We start from the raw sequence: 15,581 nt of genomic DNA on the forward strand, positions 1-15,581 counted from the left end.
TGAGTGAAGAATCATATTCCATATGTGGAATATACATATATATATAAAAGAGGAGTTTTCTCCCCACATGCGCTGCATTACTGCCAATTCATCAGTGGCACAGTGTTACAAGGCTTTACAACCAGCTCTCATTTTTACAATCTTGGACAAACTATAAATAGCAAAAATTTGTCTTCTCAGTTTCCTCTTTCCCAGAGCACTTATGACAATGACAATAGGTGCTCTTCCCTATTACCTAGCGTTTGGCCCTGTTTGCATGATCCTCACTTTTGCAGTGCCAATCTGAAATTCTGTGGCTGAATTTAAAGAACAAAAAATGGAGAACATGGATGCCTGAAAATTATCAATATAAAGAAATTTAAAAAATACAAAATTCTGTGCTTCTAAGTTCATCATAAAGATATATACAATTTCTCTGTATATGTTTTCTACCTGCACAACAGGAATATTTTATCAGTTCTTTAACCAAGTAATCTTGGTATTCTCTTACCAAGGGCTTAATTACTCTCCTTTTTCTGACCAATCTATTTTTCCAGTTTTCTTCTGATGACACATCTTACAAGTCTTTAAACTTTCTAGATTGCGTTATGAAAAGAAAATCTATCCATACTAAAAATTCCTAAATTCTGTTATTTTAAATAAAAGCCCCATATTTTTGAGATAAGCAAACAAAGTGTACTTTCTCCTTATCTTAGCCTCCATTTTCTTCTTTAACCATTACATAATACATTGGAAAGTTCATAGGAATCTGGTTCTGCTTGTTTTTACTTTTCTATCACCTATGCCACTGTTTGCCAATCCAGCATCAAAAGGAGTCAACTACCAACTTTGCTCAGTGACAGCTTGCACAAAACAACAGCTCATCTTCACTCCTTGTAGCCTCACCACTCACTGCATTGTCTGTAATCTCAGAATATATTTACACCAGGTTGCATCTGGTTGTAAGCAATTAAGTTGCTATTTAAGACTTGAACATTGATCTCAAGGATGATCATGTGTCATGACCTCAACATTCACCAATCTAATTTCAATAGCCAGGCTAAAAATGCTTCATGAGAAAAGAAAATGGCACAGAAGCTGTCAGAGTTAATGTGTTTTAGTGAGATGAACTTCCTCTCATTATTTTATTAATCTAATACATATTGGGTGATTATTTAAAAATACTCCAGGAGCTCCCGATCATGATTTTTTGGGCCCTCAAAATTCAGTATTAACACTATTACTAAACCTGACAAGTATTTTTTTCCAAGTCACCTGTTCAAGTGACCTGTAAACTCCTGGTTAACCCATAAAAGTTTAATGACTGTTATAGGTAATGCAAATATACTCTGCAAACTTGCTTTCATTAACAAAAAAAGACCTCTAATTAAGGAGACGTCATGTTTTATCTGACTTTTCTTATTCGAGCAACATGTAAGCAATCAGTGAAGTAACAGATTAATTAATTCTCTGCATTTGAAATTACAAGTCCAAATTCAAAGTAATTATTTGAACACTGCTATAATATAAATAGTAAGCAACAGAGTACAAGACAAAAGTAACCACAGACCAGTGGAGAATTATTACATTTGCAAATACTTCAGTACAGTGCATTGAAGTCCATGCAGAAGATTTGGGAGGTTGAAAAAGTGAAAATAATCACATCTGTACTACAGCCAAAAAACAAACGTACTTGGTCTTATGACTTAATTTGGAAATGCCCATAGTGTGAGACCCAGATGTACAATGAGCTCAGCTGGTCAGAACACAGTTCTAATTTAGTAACATCAAGGCTGTGGGTTCAATCCCTGTATGGGCCATTCATTGAAGGGCTGGACTCTGATCCTTGCAGGTCTGCTCCAACTGAGAGTATTCTGTTGATTAATCTGTTGATTTTGCACACAAGATGACCCATGAACTGAAAAAATATGTTAAAAATACAAATATGAACATCAACTACAGGTTTTGTTTCTTAGGATATTGCAAAATACCAACTAATTTTCTTCATTTTAGTGCCTAACAATTTGTTTGATCTTATGCTTTCAATAAATCTCAAGTAATCCATCACCTACTTTTGCTGAAGGTCATAATGCTCATGGACAGACCACTATGCTGGCCTTCCCTCTTAACCCAGTGGTAAAATTCCTGTAGCTGAGTCTTCTACTATGGCTCACACCAGCTTTTTATTTTCAATTCACTGCAGAGGTTTAAGGTTTTCCATACCCCTGACCTGTGACTGCAGCTTCCTTCCACCCCCACTCACATGAGTGAATACTATTTTACACAAATCGATTTGACTTCAGTTTGAACTACTGCTCAAAGTACAGATTGCAGTAACTCCATTCAGTAAAGTTCCAAATATAATCCTTCCAGCTTGACACACATTCTGTAAGTCTCTACATGCACAATACACAGGCTACTTTGCAGAGAAGCCAGAATTCTGAGAGAAAAATTACATATTTGTGTTCATTAGTAAAGCTTTCCTAACAAATCAGTGAGAGGCCTTACTCAAAAATTTGTCAAAGTAAAAACGTCTTCAACTTCTGGTTCACTCAGATTCATAAATGCCATACAAGCAACAAATCAGGAAATCCAGTAGAAAACCTACACAGACTTTCTTTTGGGGAGAGGGGGGAGGGATCCAAGAGCTTCATTATTTATGACCATGGCAAAGACCAGCAAGGTTATTTATATCAGTGAATTCCCATTACATCTTGCTTTGCCTAAGGCCACTGACTTACTGTGATTTGCAAGCATTAGCAAACAACGCCCATATTCAAGTTTAGTGTATCCATCTCGACACAAAATGGTTGACACTGTGTGCTAGAGTCCTGGCTCAGGACTCAAGGGGCCAGTTTAAACAGCTTAACATGCTCAGGAACATGGTTCAACTCCCAGCAGTCTTAATTAGGCCAGGAATAAGTAAGGGACATGATGAACACCACGGTTTAAATGTAAAGTAAAACGGTTATTCAAAAAAATAATTTCTCGCACAGCAGAGAATTGCAGTGTGTTAAAAGAACTGTTGTGACCAAAACCAACCTTATATTTTTACATAGGACAATGACCATAATTTGTAAAGCTCCTCCTGGTTAATAAAAACCAAAAGAAAGAGAAAAATGGAGACAAAGACAGTACCTGCATGAATGCATGCATCCATGTGTGTGTGTCACAAAGCAGAGAAGGTTTTTATACTTCTTGAACAAAAAAATTCTTATACAAGCATCTGAAGAATTTAAAATTTTCAAATATTCAAAACAAATCCAATTGTTTATGAAGTACTTATAAGCAGCTAGTGTAAGCATGAGATTACACATACAAAAAGTGTGTATTTCCAATCCAACTGTACAATCCACTCTTTGAAAATTTTTGTAATATGACTGATCTTTAAAGATCTTTTGTGGATCACTATATTGGATAAAGCACATCAAATTATTAAAGTTAAATGTTTCAAAAATAATTTTTTCTCAGAAACTGTACCAGCACATTTGTGTAAGAGTGAAGCCAACAGTTACTTTATTCAAGGTTACTGACACAGATTACATAAACAAAAACAACTTTTCAAGATTAAGAAATTTACAATTGGAAAATAGTACAATCATTTACACTTCAAAATATTGAAATGTGACAATTATTAAGTTTGATTTTGGAGGAGTGTTAAAGCAAATCAGGACACTTTTAAGAAGTTATTTACTTTCTATGAATTTTAAATCTAACACATCTTACTGAAAACTATGTCTATGTTTTTTAACCCAAACTATGGTAGGTATACTTTACAAAATTCAGAAACATGTGAAACACTGGCATATGCGCCAGTTTATGTTCTGTCAACATAAGCCAGGTATTAAAGTTGAGAAACTTATGTTCTTAAATATATGGCATTGAGCCCCTCTTTCTGATTCCCACTTCAGATCATTCTTCTCCCTAGAAACACTGAACAAGGAATTCCCATTTCCAGACTTATTCCGATCGAGTCTGCAAAAATCTCCTGCAGTTCTCGAGATCTGAGGAGAGCAGCAACTATTGAGGCACCCCATTGCATCTGAGCAGAGAGAGAAGAGTTACTGAACCAGAAAGAAACTCCTTAAAGAATCACACAGCTCACATTACAAAAACATTGATAGTTCACATGGAAGTGACCACATGAGCTCAATCTCAAATGATGCAGTTCCTCAGAAATAACCACATTCAGCAGAATACTGTTGTAAGATACAGTAACTGATACACTATTGTAACTTCCATAGTCACTAATGGTCTGATTTACTGATCTGTTGTGTGGAAAGGATAGAAAAGAGAGAGGAACAGATTCAGAAAAGATTCTAATGTTACTCTCATCACTGGATTTTCCTTCAAAAATACTATGAAAGTCAGTTTGTCTTCCAAAGACAAAACAGTCTTAAAGACATGACACTAGCTGCCAAGTTCCGCACAGGAACAGGACTCAAACCAAGACAAAATCTGCCTTAGGAAAACCAGTCAGATTTAGATGTAGATAAAATAAATATTCTTTCTTTCCTCACATTTAACAGATGTAGATTGGTACTTTAGAATTACTTCCTTCTGGTATACCGAGAAATTCTACATTTTCTTTACAATGTTTCCTCGTTAGAGCTCAGTTTCAAGGAAGGATTTTTTTCCTTTCATTTTCCAACACCAATATAGTTTTCAAGCTGACCTATCTTCCATCCAGACTGACATTTACAAGCTGTGCTAGAAGCTGTCCTCCTCCGCTTTTCTAACCTTATTAGAGGCATAAGGAGCATATCACAGAGACAAGATTTCAAATGAACCACCTCCCCCTGAATGCCAAACCACTGACTGTTTAGACAATTAAAAAACTTAGTCTCAGCACTGTTTAAAAATCTACGTATCCTGTACCAGCATCACGTAAAGAACTTCAGCAGCCACGTGTTAACATTTGCCATACACCAGCACATCCATTCTATCTACTATAAACATAAGCAAAAACATTTACTCTTTCACAAAAAGACTTTTAAAACCATTTTATACATAGCATAAGAAATATTTTTCAATACAGAAAATATTTCAGCATGTTGAAGGGAAAAAGAGAACATTATTTTAGACTGTATGTGCAAAGGTATAGTTTTTGTTGTTCATCACAGAAACCATTAAAATGGAGAAACTAACTGCAATATTTTTGAAAACAACTCGTTTTTGTAAGGGAAAAAAGTTATAATTTTTGGTTAAAATTATTATAATTTTTAGATCAAACTGCTTTTGCTCCAAAACTTTCTGTTGAACTCTATTTAAGGAATGCAAATGCACAACTGACTTCTATTTTGACAGCTTAGCGTTTCAAAAGGAGCAGAATGATTTCTGAGCTGAAACTGCTGCTCTGTTTAATTATCATCCTATAAATGATGTCAGGAACAGTATCAGACTAGAACTGGCACTAATATACTATAAATGGATATAGGCAATTAAAACATGAAGGATTTAATTTCAACTGAAACATACAGAGCACAGAAAATAATAATTAAATGTAATATGCAGTTAATCAGAAAGAATGTCTGCTCATTCCACTGGCCAGCTCTATGGCAAGATTAACACTGTGTTTAAAAAAAAAAGCAAATCAAAAACCAGCAGAATAAACTTAAACTTTGCAAACTTTTGTCCTCTTAGAAACACCTTCATTCTGCGTATTTTGAAAACAGAATTGAAGATTTCTTCTTCTACAAAATGAATCTGTACTCCATGACTAGTTTTCTTAATACCTGAACCATCTGAGAAGCCATAAAGAAGCAGCTTGTCAACAATTACCATTAACACAATAAGTCAACGATTTTAAGTAGGACTGCCAAAACCCCCAATAAAAAAGATTCCACAATTCTATACATTACAATTTTTTTTTGTAATGTGGATGTTTACAGATTCATCCAATGCACTCAGTTAGCAGTTATGCTGATCCACTGACTTCTGTATCTTTGACTACACAAAACCACCTTTACCCCATTTCCTTTGTGCTCCAACAAGAGGGAGCCAAAGTTTAGAGTGCTCTTGGTAAATCTGGTATCTGACACAGGGTTCTTACAACTGCTCCCCAGAACTGTTCCCCATCAGCAGCTTGCAGAGAACCCAGCTCAAGAACTTTTCCTCTATTCTTCATGCCTGAGCTCACCACTCGACAAAGTAGAGACATTAGTAACCTTCTGCCTCAAGCACACTCTTGTCATGCCTCACTCCAATGGACTATGTTTATTTTCAAGCTTTAGCAGAGGACTCCAGAGTTTGGGGTAGCACAGGAGTGACAAACCTGCAGCAGCATTTCACCTACTTCACTGAATACTCAGAGCATGCCCTCCTGCAGCTGCACCTGGACCCTGAGCATTGTCCTGAAGCAGATGGAGATGCAAAGGGGAAACACCGCTGGAAATGGAAAAAATCCCTCCCTTCCAAAGAAGTTTCTGTATCTACACTTCACTACATACAGAATAAAAAAGCATTCCTTTTGCTTAAGGTCCCAACTTTTTCAGTCCCCAGATTGCATCTTCACCTCACTTCCCCCAGAGCAGGGCCATTTGCCCTTCTTCCCAAACCTCACAAACTTAGAAGCACGACAGGGCAGCAGAAACTGCCAGGTAACAGGGACTGAAGCTGGAAAAAGGAGAATAATCCCTGTGTTTTTCAAAGGCTTGAGGAAGATAAGAGGGCTGCCTGACAACGTGAAGATCTGAGAGAAGGGGAGAAGACTGCTAAGATTGTCATGAAATAGAAAAAACAGGAGATTCTTGCTCTCACAAGCTTTTACCAGAAGACCTCTGAAAACTCATCCCACCAGGAAAATCCATCTTGAAACTTGGATTTGCCCTGCTGGGAAGTCTTAAATTCTCTCTCGGCCCATTTTTCTCCCCCATCAAATCACTGCCCCCAGCAATTCTTATAATCAGAAATGCTACATGCACTACCGATGGGTGTCTGGAGCTCTTCAGAATCTGAAGCTACCCATTATTTTCAATTCCACTACTGACTAGCAAGGAGTTAACCATAAAAGTCAACTACTTTTCTTTAGCTAGTTTACTTCTTATAGGAAATTCTGCATAAGCTATCAGTTGTGGCTGAGAGGTAAGTCTCAAAACTGAATTGTAATATTGACACTTTTGCCAATTCTAGAAAGTCAAATGGATAGCTATTCCTTATAGAAGACCATGTTAAAGGAGCATAATGATAAATATTACATTGAGTTTCTAATGAGACACACAGGAAAGCTCGAAATGCAAAGCAGCTTTGCACAGAAAGCAAGAGACAAAGTATTAAATGTTTTCTCTGACTCGCGCCAAAAGTCCTGCTCTGAATTGATGGATGAGGTTTCCTGAGGCTAAGATGCCAAAGCCAATTAGCCCTGTCAATCCACAAGAATGCCAGCTGCCAGGATCTAACTTTATTACAGTATAACTTAAAAGTGAAGACATCAGCAATGTTTAAGTTCACATGACTCCTAATTTTAAAACCTGCCTTTTTTAGATTTAGGGTGGGGGCAGTGACAATGACCTTAAGTTTCAACCTATTGAAATCCTCACTGAGTGCCATGATTACCCATAATTTAATTATGTAAAGCATTCTGTTAATCAAATTAGACTATATTATGCACTATTCAAAAGAAAGTAAGACTTCAGCTTATTTCCCTACTCATATGAATTCTATGTAATGTTTATATTTAAAAGTAGCAATTTATTTCAATAGTGCCTGTTTCAGTTGCCAAGCTGCATATCCCACAGAACATGATATGTGTAAAGTATATAGCTTACCCATTTATGGCATCTAATTCTGAATTCCAAAAGAAAATTTTTGGAAAGTGTCTTGAGTATTTGTCGACTAGAATAAAGCATGTCCAAGTCTTTGATTATTTGAAAACATCTGCATTTAATTTCTAAGCAAGGAGTTTGTTGGTCTTACAATACACTTCCCTGCACACTCACCACAATAAACTCAATCATTCCATGAAAGGGTAAAATTTTTCTTCTGTTTAGGTGCCTATGAAATAAATCTGAACATTAATGTCAAGCAACAAAAAGCACCCATTTCTTGGGAATAATGTCCATATTCCTCCAAACTTCTCAGAAAACTCTGTATACTTCAAGTAGTCTATATTAACTTTATTGACATCTTAATTTAAAGTTTGGCTTTTTGCTTCTACTACATTTATACTGCCTTTACCACCCCCGTATACAACTGGCAGTTCTTCTTGAACTATTCTGTACCTCAAGGAAGCTGAGAGAATGAGACAAAAGCAGAGAAGTATAACAAAGTTAAAGAACAGTTGCAAGTCTTCTGAAAGAAAAATCAAGCTTTCTTTTCTAGATTCTTATCCAAAACTGGGCATAGTTTTAATCATCTCTTGCTGGATAGCTTTTGCTTCTGCAGACACATGCCTATACACAACTAGATATACAGCAAATAAGAACCATTACCAAATAAGTAAAAACTTAAAATTAATAAAAGTTTGTTCTCAACTCTCAATTTAACCTGTCAAAGGAAAAAGAGACTGAAATGAGTGACCAGTATATTCTAGTTATGCAGATCTTTGACTCTGTAAATCCTGTTTCATTAGGCTTTATTTTCTTCCTTTGAGGGGTTTCTGAAAGATAACTTCGTAATGTAAGTGCCATCAAGTGTCCAAGAAGGCTGTATTTTGTTACCATTCATAGAGGATTAAGGTTTGCCTACTGAAATGACATGAAATAAACAAATCCTATTTCTCACTCCAGCACACTGTCTTCAAGTGTAAACTAACATGATTGGCTTTCTTTGATGAGATTTGCCCTTTAAAATTGAAAGGATAAAAATCCATAGATCTTGGTTCTTGTTCCTGAGTTTCATAAGCCAGATTACTGTCACTGTCACCAAGTGCATCCATGATGCCTGACTGTCCATGCTGTGACACCAGCCATAGCCCAAGTGTCACTCTGAGAACACAGGGCTGACTCCACCTGACTTTAAACTATGAGGCAGCGCAAAGGTGAAGGCCATGTTTAAAGAACAAACATTGCATGAGCTCCATCTGAGCATGCCTTCCATGAAATGGGAAAGATGTGATCTCTTTGTTTTCCACTTTATTTTCCCACTAAGATCCAGGCAGTAATGAAGCAGAAGCCATGGAAGATCCTCTCCTCCTAAACCCAGATGACAAAATAGGAGAAAAAAGCCATCTCACGGCAGGAGACAGGACTTCCCAAGGAACATCACATGACCTAGCAGAAGAAGAAGCAACCAAGTCTTGACAAAATCTCATGCTACAACATGGACCAAAACAGTTGTAAAAATGCTGCTATTAGAAGCAGGGATCCAGAACTCTCTGTTCAGCTTCAAACTTGAAATGTGTTATATTAGAACTATAGCCCCAAGGAAAACACTACTGAGTTGATTTCAATGTCTAAATTGATACCTGCCAAGACTTGGTTTCTCGTTGGCACTAAAATTAAAGGCTTAACTTGTGACAGAACTACAAAAATTACCAACTACAGCAAATAGCAAGACATCACCTGAGAGAGTTTGTCCATGCAAAAGCAGAAATTCTGCCACAAGTGAGTACTTCACACTTCTTTCCAGCCAGGACTAAATTATGTCCTTTTTGTTCTTCCCTCACGCAGGCAGCAATGACTCAGTGCTGGATGCTTCCCTATGAGAATCAGGACTTGCTTGAAAACATTGTCCCAAAACGGGGCTTTGCCCTCCACAAGGCTTTACAATCCTGAGCTTCAGTTTAACACAGTTTCCAAGAAGGAAAACCTTTCCCTCTGAGCTTTCCAATTTTCACAGAATCACAGAATTGTTTAGGCTGAAAAAGAGCCTTAAGATTATCAGCTCTGACCACTAACCCAGCATTGCCAAGTCCCCCACTACAGCCTGTCCCCAGGTGCCATGTACACACCTTTTAAATTCCTCCAGGCTTGGTGACTCCACCACGTTCCTGCACAGCCTGTTCCAGTGCTTGACAACCCTTTTGGCGAAAAAATTTTCCTAGTATCCAATCTAAACCAAATATCAAAATACTTCTGCTATTCCAACAGTAACTTATAACACCACTTACTATTCTAACAAAACAAAAGTAGCTCAGTACTTAAGGCTTTTTTGTATGAAAGAAGGAACTAAACAATGGTTTTACCTTAACTAGCACACTATCAGCTTAAAAGGTGACAATACAAGGAATGAACAGGGAATCTGGACATCATCAGACAAATACATGTTTCCTGACAGCTGCTGCTGTAATCAAAGCCACTGTCACCCCAGAAGAGTGGTACAGAAAACAGTGACAAAGCAATCCTGGAAGACAAGTGTCTCAAGCATTTACCTGATGCACTTTCAGTTATGGAGATTACTTCTGAAATGTTAGAAAAAAATTTAAAAAACATTAACTTCTATCGGGGTAATATGCTAAAAGAATAGCTAAAATCTTACATCCTGACAGACCTTGTACAATGTTAGTACTAAGGATTACATGAAAGCACACAACAAAATTTTAGTTGTCTAAAATGACAAGGCAGGACTGGTCAAATTCATTTTACTACAACTAAGAGGTTCAAAACATTTAAAACGTGCATTTGGAAAATTTAAATCCACTTGTCCTTTGTCATTTTGGATTCCCTCCATGTTTTGACTAAGATGAAACTTACCAATGGAGAAGAAAAGGTGGCAGCTAGTCCTGTTTATGAAATGTCAGTTCAGGAAGTTCAAACAGAAAACATTTTCCTGTGCTATGATGAATAAACTGTGTAGCCAAATACAATGCTTTGCTGAAACAAATAAGATGTGTTAAATACCTGTTACTTCACAGAGTTACAAACAAAGAACTGACAATGTTCTTTTTTTCATTTTAAAGGATATTTTTGAATTGGTAAACAATGTTTTATAGCATGTATCAGCACTAGGTGATAATTTCTTTGAGTTGCAAGTTATATCAATGGCAAATGATTGCACAATACTGTAAAAACTCCACAAAACAAAAACACCCTTCAACCTACATTATTCACAGTATCCTCCCTCATTTAATTTTAACTGGCACAAGGTATTTCTTGAGACATCTGTAACAATTCAGATACATCTGCAATTTTGTACAGAAAGCATTTGATAAACTGGTAAGAAAAATCACTTCGGAATGCTCAGTGTTAGAGCATTTCTTGCATGCAAGTACCTTCCTTTACAATACTACCAGTTCGCCTTTAGCAAAAAGTTAAAACTACAGGATCAGTAAAATCACAGATTAAAAGTGGCTGTTGTTGTTTATTCTCTTGCCACAGCAAGGCTCACTCCTCTTTCTTTCATCCATCCATCCATCTATCACCCTCAAAAGGCATGAAACAATTACAAATTTATTGTATATGGAAAGTTACATTGGAGGGCTCTTGGCCTCAAACCTTTGAACCATGTCCTACATTGTGCCATATCTCTGTCAAGCTTGGGATCTACTTGGCTCTCTGTGTGTGCCAGATAGCTAAAGTTAGGCTAATAGCTTTGAGGTTTTCTAAAATATTACACAGCATGAAAATTTCGTGATATTTTGAACCACTATGACTTTCACCCTGTAAAAAAACCATACAAATATCTGGAATTAAAGTTTACTGAAGAGCAATGGATACTCATTTCTCCATTAGATCCTGAGGGATTTATTTTTGAGTCAGTGTTTCAGCATTTTTGCACGCTCCTAGACCAAATAGTTCAAGCTTTAAGAGAGCAACTTACATACAACCTTCACACTTGACTAGTTGGAATAAACAACGACACAGCCAAAATGAACCCAGATTTAGCCATTTTATGCAATTGAAAAACAAGTCAACTGTGAAACTGCTTGGACTACTTTAAAACAGAAAAAAACTCTGCTCAGCTGTGTTACTTTATCATATACAGAAGCAGAGCATCACCCACTGGAATGCTACTGATCAACTCGTTCCATACTTGTCTAAATAGTATCTCTTCCTCTGTGTATGAGGATCTGAGCACAGTATTTCATAAACAGCAGATGCACTGATGACCCAACATTAGCACAGGAATAAATGAGATTCAGGATCCTCAGATTTCTCTGTAAACTCTGTCTAGATGCAATTGCTGACAATTTCCCCCTTCCATTTCCAGGACACCAACAATATCATCTCTCTATGTCTCTCTTTCTGGTCTCTTCCTAAAATTTTCTTAATATTAGTTAATTAATTAATTAATCCAATCCTTTCATGGCAAACTCATCATTTTTTTTATCATCTCCTCTCTGCTTTAACTAGAACAAACTCTACATTTTCTCATCTTTTTCCACTTGTTTTACCTCTAACACTCCCATATACCAACTCCCATTATGTCAGTCCAGCTCCATGTCTCTTGCCTCAATAAATTTTTGGGTTTTACCTGTAGATTGTGCTTCTCCACTTCCTTTCTTCATATCTTTCTTATCTTACTTTTCAACTTTATAACTTTCTACTCAGTAATGTTTTTTCTATGGCTGGGACATGCCCCTACACTTCTTCCTCCCATCACTCTCAAGAAACAGCCCTCAACAGTACCACTCTGCCTTTTGCATCCTGCTGCTTCACCATTTAATCCATGACCCTCAAGAGCCTCTTATTAACATTTCCAATTCTGTAAGCAGCCCACCATAGACCAGAAGTCCTAGTAGAGAATGAATAAAGACTTTGATGTAGTGATGCACAGTTTGAACTTCAAACATAGCAGGCAGCTCAGCACATGCTAGGATAACTGCCTCCTCTTTGGTGTAGTATGTCAATGACAACAGCAATTTTTCTCAAGTTTTGTTTCTCAAAGAAGCTTGATATCAAGTCAGTCCTAGTTCAGATTAGTCTCTTCCTATCCTGCATTTTGAAGGCAGCCTTTGTTTGTTTTATTTTCAACAGTAGAAAAGCCAAACCCTAACCCAAAGACACAATTTCTTCAATGTAAAAGCAATAACTCAACTGTTGAGCTGTTCACAACAAAGTGTGCCTCAAGTGTCTGGAAACATAAGAGCTATAGGTCGTCTTCATGGACAGTCATTAATATCATCTACTGTTCCAGATAAAAATAACTGAAAGATTACATTTCACTTTCCACCTTTTGCTGGAATCTTGAGGTTCCTTTTGATCTTAAATTATCCATGAAGGATCATCTTATATGTTGACTATCAATGCATCTCTTATGATCCTAGAAATTTTGTGACTTTAATACATGCAATCCAAAATAGAACTTGGAAGTTCCATGGCTCTGTGTGTCCACAGCACTGATTACCACTACTCTGTTCTGCACTATTACAGAAACCTTAGGTCTCAAACTCACATGTTAAGGAAGGTTAGGACTTAGGCATACTAATTTAGTTCTAAAAACTTCAAATTACTTCAAGTGAGAAGCTAAGAAGTTGATTTTAGACTCTGAACATTGAAATTAAAGCTACAAATCCTTCAGTCCCATGCTTATTTCTAATTCCTACCTCAAAATAAAAATCCAAATCCTAAAGTACATTCTTATATAGCTTCAATTTAGCAGCAAGCTAGTCTGAAAAAAAAACTTTTATTCTATTTTTCCATAGAGTATATATAGCTGAAACATCTTATTTTTAATCTGTCATGTTAACATGTAAGCAGCAAGGAAATGCAGCTAGGGAGTTCAGGTTCACATAAATCTATAATCACTGACTTATTTAAAATGAACCAGGACACTTATTCACATGTTTCCATTCACAAGTTTCTAGTAGCTCCAGGTTAAAAAAACAATAAAAATGTCACATTGAGAACAAGAGTCCTAAGACCCCACTGCCTTTCATGTTCTACTGAATTTAACTCACTGAAATGAAAAACAGCAACCGTGCATAAAGATTTAACACACCTTTCCACTACATAAATTCATCTCTGAGAACAAATTGTCACATAGAGCCAACTGGATAACAGGACCTTAATTTTGTGATTTAAAAGCCCTAATCTGGCTATAAAAATTCAGGGCAGCAACAGTCATGATAATCACTTATAATAACCAACAGTAATTACAGTTACCTCCTGCCTACCTGGGCAAAGGCACACATGAAGAATCACAAAAAAACCTTTAACTATTATTGCTCAGGCTGCCAAAGCCAGTGTAGCAAAACATGAAACAAAACAAAGGAATACATTTAGTTTCCTCAACATCTTAACAAGTCCTGACACGAGTTTTACAGAATGCAAGAAATGCAGGCTAATTTCACAATCTATCTGCCATCACTAATGATTAAAATGTGACAGCTTTCAAAATGGGACATGCTGCAATCTAAAGCTAACAGACATAAATCTTTTAAATGCTTAGTGATTTTATAAGTGAATCTTATAAAAGCATATAAAGTTCTAAGGCAAAGATAATCAACACAAATAGGGAAACATTTACTGTGATTACAGGGCTTGCTAACAAGGCGTCACACAATCACGAGTTTACAGAGCAAACCCTGGCAGCTCTGGCTCCACCAAAGATTTGTGACTAAAATAACCTGCTGTGCTGAAGAGAATATCCATGCCAAACGGTATCCATAAAATGTAACTGCATAGCTTGACTTTTCCCTTACAGCTCTGTCCAACACCAGGTGACCTGTGTGGTACTTCATCCTTAGAGCCATAAAGACAATGACAGCTTCCTCAGAATCTTGATATTCAGAGGTGCTGCTATTTAAGCACACCTATTGCCCCCTTCTCTCGGAAAGTGTATTCCAAAGGAGTGATAGTATGTTCAACTAAATACCACTGTCCTTATAACCTCTGTTCCCTGAATGAGGAGTTTCTACACAGTGTCCTTCTGAACAAAGGAAAACTTCCAAGGTGAAGATTTCATTGCAGGAGTCAAACCTTGTTCCCATGCATTACTGGGACTCTGAACAGCTAAGTAACTGAATTTCAAAAGGAGAATTTGCCACCTTTTTAAATTAGGTTATAAAACTTCATAAAGAAAAGGAATCCTAAAGGACAGAGTATGAGTCATACAAATCAGGAAGCTATAAAAGCTACAATGGTACTTCAACAATAACAAAGAGAAAAGCAAAAATTAATTTCTTCTCTTCTGAAGTCTTTAAGTTCCCCTCATGAGTCTGTCTGCAAAGACAGTCTATGAATACAGAACAACCCAAAAAACAATTTCTGCCTAAAAAAAATTGTTAAACACCAGAGTATGAGAGAGAACTATATAATGGGTTTGGTAAATGCATAAAGGGACTTTCCAGGATATTTACCTGCTAACACATGTCATGATATCAGCTCCTTCCAAAAGTTCTGCCCCCACAAAATACTCAGAATTACAAGTCATCAACAATGATTGTACAAGGACAGAAGAGAACCTATTAATTTTATCACCCTAATCTGTACTATGATACATTGCCTTCGTCTCACCCATTTTAGTCATTAATCTTATCATCACCATCAGAGTTCAACTCATGCACAGCTCTACTGAGGCCCCAGCAAACTCTCTCAGTAGTCTGAACACAATTCTCATTTTCTTTTTTTGTAGTTTCTGTGACTATTTAGGCAACTCAAACTGTACAAAAACTTGACGTAATTCCTTTGGCAAAGTAATCCTTCCTAAAGGAGTATGATCAAGTAACAGAAGTATTTTCTATTTGGAAAAAGTTAATGCACAAAGCATCATTTACATAAATG

At 36.7% G+C, this 15,581-nt stretch overlaps 1 protein-coding gene across 1 annotated transcript in view; it reads right to left on the reverse strand.

The window, feature by feature from the left end:
• Window positions 1-15,581, reverse strand: part of TMEM135 (transmembrane protein 135) — a 155,942-nt gene that overhangs the window by 104,860 nt on the left and 35,501 nt on the right. The window lies entirely within an intron of this gene.

The sequence above is a fragment of the Camarhynchus parvulus genome, chromosome 1 (assembly GCF_901933205.1).
Source record: "Camarhynchus parvulus chromosome 1, STF_HiC, whole genome shotgun sequence".
NCBI classification, from domain to species: Eukaryota; Metazoa; Chordata; class Aves; order Passeriformes; family Thraupidae; genus Camarhynchus; species Camarhynchus parvulus.